Source organism: Meleagris gallopavo, chromosome 9 (assembly GCF_000146605.3).
Source record: "Meleagris gallopavo isolate NT-WF06-2002-E0010 breed Aviagen turkey brand Nicholas breeding stock chromosome 9, Turkey_5.1, whole genome shotgun sequence".
NCBI lineage: Eukaryota > Metazoa > Chordata > Aves > Galliformes > Phasianidae > Meleagris > Meleagris gallopavo.
In genome coordinates, this window is record NC_015019.2 from 16259508 (window position 1) to 16265713 (window position 6206).

The 6206-nt window shown below is 45.2% G+C and overlaps 1 long non-coding RNA gene across 1 annotated transcript in view; it reads right to left on the reverse strand.

Moving 5' to 3' along the window:
- Positions 1–3093, reverse strand: part of LOC104912212 — a 4444-nt gene extending 1351 nt beyond the window's left edge. Inside the window, exons 1-2 of the long non-coding RNA XR_794473.3 lie at positions 2940–3093; positions 1655–1766 (exon numbers count right to left, since the gene is read on the reverse strand). This is a non-coding gene — a long non-coding RNA (uncharacterized LOC104912212). The remainder of the gene's footprint in view (positions 1–1654; positions 1767–2939) is intronic.
- Positions 3094–6206: the final 3113 nt, after the last annotated feature.

A 6206-nucleotide genomic window follows, 5' to 3' on the forward strand; every position in this document is an offset into this window, starting at 1 on the left:
AAAAAAAAAACCCTAGCAAATTAAGTTGCTTTAGCTGTGCTTCATATTTTGGTCTCTGCTCTTTTCTTATCAGTCAGCTGGTTGATTTTTTTCCTAAGCATATCATTTGCCCTAATGCTTTCTTCTTTCTTTTTTTTTTTTTTTTTTTTTTTAAACAGTGCATCTAAATACATGTCCACTTTGTTGGGTTGTTTTTAGTGATTTCATACAGTAGGAAGAATATTTTCTTTGGAAAGTTACACTAAAATTGTAAGAGTACAGCAGCATTCAAAAATGTAATATACTTTTTGTATAACAATTCTTCAGAGTATGTCTGGAGCGGGAAGAAGAAAACAACTAACCCTGTTACTTCTCAGAAGCCTCTTCACTCGGCTACCGGAATATAAAATTGTGCTTTTTCACTGCATCAAAAAATTAGAGTTTATGCAGACTTGCAAACAGGGCATGTGTCACCATTGCATCCGTTGATGCAAAAAGCAGCAAAACCTTTTTAATGTTTCATAACAAGTCTGATATGGGTACAGAGAGTCTTTCTTAAAGTTGGTAAATAATGTAAATACATGTCCTTTCAGAGAGTGAGTCTGTTATCTAGGTATTTTGTGTCATTTAATAAATATTAAACAGTTTTGTGTTGATAAACTCTCGTGTAAAATGCCTTCTTCCTCAAACTGCTGTATGTTGGGCTTCTCCTGTTTGTGGCTTCTTTAAAATCTTCAGCTTGTGCTCTGCTAGCAAAATACCTGTTTGCTACCTGAATCCGAGTAGTTCCTTTTGCATTCGGTCATTAAAATCCCTTGAGTTTTCTAAGCAGCTTCCATTCCTGAATTATTTCTATTCTTTGCTTCCGGAGAAAGGGTTTGAAAGCACAGAGAACTGCAGGAGAGGAAGCGGTGATTCCTCCCACCAGCTGTGCTGAAGACACGTGCTGCGGTATGACAGCACGGGCAGGCTGTGGTCGGACTCAGTGATGACTCAGTGATCTTTGAGGTCTTTTCCAACCTGAGCGATTCTATGCAGGGAGATCCTAAAACGTTCCTCAGGTGGGCAGTGCTTCACAGCAGGCAGCTTCTGCTAGCGCTGCTCAGGTGTTCTGTTCTGCTGCACCCTGGAGACAGGAGCGTGGGATGACTTTCCACTAACAGTTCCTACTTCAAGAGAACATTTCTGACTTTCTATGTTTTCCATAACCCTACAGAATTTTGTATTTTTTTTAAATCCTACTAAGTAAATAGTTGTAGTAAATACTTCTAATTTCTGTTACAATAAGGTGTATTGCATTTCATACAGTAATCTCTTGATTTCAAGGGAAACTGGTGCCAAATCAAGTAATCGATTTAAGATCATCTGCTTTTTCCTTTTTTTTTTTTCTCTGCTCTGGATGTAAGGGAGATGAATTCTGTGCAGAGGGCACCATTATTGCAAACATGGAAGGAACTGGGGAAAGAAGCAATGGGTCTACAGGGGGGAGCAGTTATTTTTTCTGTTCAAGTAACTGATGCCTGATAGAAGACTGGCTTTCAAGTATCTACTGGAGCTTGTCCTGCTGCTGCTTGTGTCCCGCAGGCATTAAGATACACACAAAAGTAGTAACTTTCAAAGCTGTCTTTCTACAGTCAAGTAGTATATGGCAGTGCCATAACTAAAGCCCTCTTACTCTTAGGGAAAGTAGTTGGCATGCAGCAGACATGCTTTTAGTGATGAGTGCTCTTCAGCTCAACTCCTTAGATCGGGGCTGTTTGTCAGCTTGAAGCTCGTCTGTTTTAGACCTGGAGGAAAAAAGAAATATCATGAAGTATTTCAGTGTAAAAACACTGAAGTAATCTTTTACCATGAAAAGCTGTCCTTTCAAATCCTTGAGTCTAGCAGTTCTGCTTCATCAGACAAGCACGGCCCATGTGGGGCTGGGCCAGGCCTGCCTGTAGGCTGCAGCCAGCCTGTTCTGGGAGCATGGGGTTGTGCTGCTGCCACTCTGCACTGCCTCGTTTCTTGCTTTTTATTCCTGAGGTCCCAGCTCCAAAAGCAGACTGACAGCCTCAGTGAAGGATAGCGGCTGTTGCCTGCAGCCCCAATGAAGGATAGCGGCTGTTGCCTGCAGCCCCAATGAAGGATAGCGGCTGTTGCCTGCACGAGTTCTGCTGCTCAGGACAAGGCAGGGAGAGGCGCTGGCTCAGGGCTGGATGTGACTGGGGGCTGCCTGCAGAGGGATCAGGCTGGTGTGCTGGGTCACTAGGGAGTGCTGCAGCCCTGCAGTAAAACATCCTAATAAGATAATGGTTATATCATGCAATTTCCCTTCCACCCCTGTGCTTTTAGACGCAGCTTTCTGCTCGAGCATGAAGCTTCCTGCCAAAGTTTCTCCAATCAAGTTACTGTCTTTCATAAGAGCAGAAGCAGGAGGTGCCTGGTATACGGAGATGAGCATCTTCACAAAGCAGTTGCTGCTCTAAAGCTGATATTTATCCCCAGGAAGTCAGCTTGTACATAGCTAAAAATACAAATTTCTGATTACTGATATTTTTCTGCTGTGCTGCTACAAGCCTACAGAATGCACTGAGTTGTCAGCCTACCCACTGAAAAATAGTTGTCCTTTTTTCCCCGTGGAACAGATCTAACTCAGGCAATTTGGCATAACTCACAGAATGCACAAGTCTCATCTGCTGCTGCTCGTTAGCCCAGCTGCCTGACCGTCCATCTCTGCAACGCGTGTCGTGTCGTGTCAGGAGCAGCTGGGCTGAGCATCACCAGATACCCCAAACCATCATCTGCATCGCTCACAACTCACAGGGCTGCTGGCAGTGGGTCGGTCAGGGACCTGCTGATCCACGCTGCTTGCTTACAGAAGTCTGCTTACAGGCAGAATATCCCAGCCAGCAAATGGTTAAAATGACATCTTGAGCACGCTTGTATAACACGCCTGTGGCCCAGCGCCGCCTCCCTACCTTTGCTTCTGCCTGCAGGCTGGGAACGTGTTTTTCCAGCTGTGTCACAGTGTGAGATCTCAGTGGGCTTTTGCAGGAAATTCTGCAGCCGCCTGCTGCAGCCTGGGCTCTGATCCCTTCACCTCAGCACAAAGGTTTCTTTTTTTGGCATTCCACGTGATTGCCCCAGTCTTGACTCAGCAGTTTGCTGGCCCAGCAGCATTTAATGGTTTGGTTTCCCATCACCACCTCCTCCAGAAAAGCAGCAACTCAGAAACGCCGCCATCTGCTCGGAGCGAGGGTGAAGTGCAGCTTTCATGCAGCGTAGATGGAAAGTGATTGTTGTAGGGCTGTGGCCATCGTGCCTCCCGGTAACAGCCCCAGCTGAAGCACTCCGCTGCCAGGCTGTGCTGGGCAACGCCGTTCTTCATGCAGGTGCCCAGATCTCAGCGCATCCCCGTGCTGCTGCACAGCTCCAAAAGTGGAGCTGCATGAGGAGAACCTCAGTGAGAGTCGGTACCCCTAAAAACAATTGGAATCAAGCAGTAACTTCTGCGTGTCCTTGGTACTTTCTTTATAAGCTGTACTTCTTTATAAGCTGTACTCCTTCACCCTGTGGGTCAGAATCACTGGGATTCTCAGTGCTTCATTAAGCACCAAACACTTTGTTTCTGACATCCGTTGCCTTTTGCAGGTCTTTGGACTAAGAAAAGTCTGATTACAGACGTCTCATCCAACTAGCTGAAGGATTCACACAGGATTAAGCATGTGCTGGGTATCTAGCATGGATGGTGAATGAAGGCCATAGGAAAGCCAATCTATCTGAAATTAGGCGTGAATTTATGAACCAAATCCTAAATAAGAACTCTGAACGTGTTGCAGACCTGTGTTCTGTACGTGACAGCACCTTGTTGAAATTAGTGACATCAAACATGCAGTAAAAATGTAACATTTCTATACATAAACATCCCAGTCCTCATGTTCAAATCCAGTGGAAAATGGAAAGAGTGTCTCAGGAGAACAGGATCAGCTTGATAGCCGTCAGCAGATCCCAAAATCATGCCAAATGCAAAATAATTTCTTTCTCTAAGCAAAAGGAAAGGCATTTTTTCTGCATTACAGTCACAACCATTCAGGCCTCTCTTGTTAGAGGAAAACAGCTGACCACAGGAGATGGATCTTATGCTACTGACATCCTGCTAGCACACAAATGCTGCTACCTTTAAGCTGCAACACTGCGCAAATAAATTGCTCATGATAAATAAGATACAGTGGATATTTGTCAGAGGCTGGAAGCTGCCAGTACTGAACATTCTGGTTTTCCACAGAACTTACTGGGAACCAAACAAAGCTTCTGTCAGTTGGCTGGGCCAGAAGAGGGTGTCACTGTGCACGGGCACAGTGCTGCTCAGAACCACAGCCTTCGAGGAGAGCCACCACGCTCAGGATGAAGCATGCAGGTTTTGCTGGGCAAACTCCAAGGCTTCAGCTTTCTGCTGGCTACTCTTACAGCCAGTTTGGTGCTGACCTCACTGCAGGCAGGACTGGGCCCACGCTCTGTTGTCCAGTTGGTCCCAAGAGGAACTTTCAATTGTCTCAATTGATAGAGCAACCCCTGAATAAAAACTGCGTGAGCCACATTACAGTAAAATGATGTAACAGCACAAAACAAGAAAGCAGTTATATGTCAGGGATGGAAATACAGGGAAGGCAAAACAATCAGGTGCAAACCAACAGAGGATAATATTAATGAAGATATTTCTGGTGGGAAGATTTTTCCCACCATTTTTCCTTGTACTAAACTGTAAGCTGTCCTATTATTTTAATCCTACACCAGATGCTAATTTCATTCTGTGCTATTGAACAGAACCTGATTTGCTTGTTATGATATCTGCCATTTGGTTTCATTTCACACTCCACTAAGTCAGCATAATGCAGGCAAGGTAGTCAGGCTGCCACTTCCTTCTGTGGAAGATCTCATCATTTCACAGTCCATTTCCTGTGTATGAGCGAGAGATCAAAACAGGCAGGATTCTTCACTCAGAACAAGGGGATATTTGAATATATCAATGATTATAAATGAAGCTACACGTCCTGAAATAAATGCTCCAGTTAGTGCAAAATGTGATATTCCAGAACACAACGTGCCTAGAACGTACCAAGCATTTTCTTCTCTTCCCAGTAATTAAAGCCCACTTCAGTGCCTCCATCCAAATATTGAAATCCTCTTGATGTAATTGCTCTTAACTCTCTCAGAGATCACTCTTTATGAAGAGGACCTTGCAGCAAAGCAATGAAGAACCATGAGGCACCACTGCTGTAAAGGCAGCAGAGGCAGGTCTCTGCCAGCCTCTGAAATGTCTTGTTCTTCTCAACGGGGAGGAGAAAGACAGGAGTACTGCTACTTTCAGGTGCTGGTTCCAGCCCTGCTGCTGTTACCCCATGCTCCTCAGCAGCCTGCAGCACATGCTGGGTGTTAAATATGATTATTTTACCACCCTGTTTACAAGGCTGGATAGTGACAGGACAAGGAATGGTTTTAAACTGACACGGGGAGGTTTAGGTTAGATGTTAGGAGGAAGTTTTTCACACAGAGGGTGGTGAGGCACTGGAACAGGTTCCCCAAGGAGGTTGTGCATGCCCCAAACCTGGAGGCATTCAAGGCCAGGCTGGATGTGGCTCTGGGCAGCCTGGTCTGGTGGTTGGCGACCTGCACATAGCAGGAGGTTGGAACTGGATGAGCATTGTGGTCCTTTTCAGCCCAGGCCATTCTATGATTCTATGATTTTGTCAGGAAGCTTCTCAATAAATTAAGCCCAAAGGCAGAAATAATAATAATAATAATGATGATAATAATAACAACAGCAATAATAATAAAGATTAGTCCCGTGTATTTTGAAATTATTTAACTTTTACACCTTATTCACACGCAGTGATGTCTAGGCAGAGGTGCTCAGCAGGGGCAGTGATGAGGGGAGCTGCTCAGTGACGGGCAGGGATGGCTGCAGCAGGACGGGCAATGGCAGTGACATCTGTTGTCATTTCTCACCCTTCTATTTATTTATTTATTATGGATACAATAAATCGAGTGGCTTCCTTCTTTATTGTTGTTATTTTTTTTCCACACCGGGCATCTCGGTGCCTCACCTGCCCTCAGTGTTCCCGTGCCGCACTCAGCACATATCCCCTCAGCCTCGCACTTCGAAGGGGCTCACACCACAGACTCCTTCCTTCTCGTGTGGGAAAGGCGACAGAACCCCTCACGGCCGCTACGGACGGAGAAAGCAG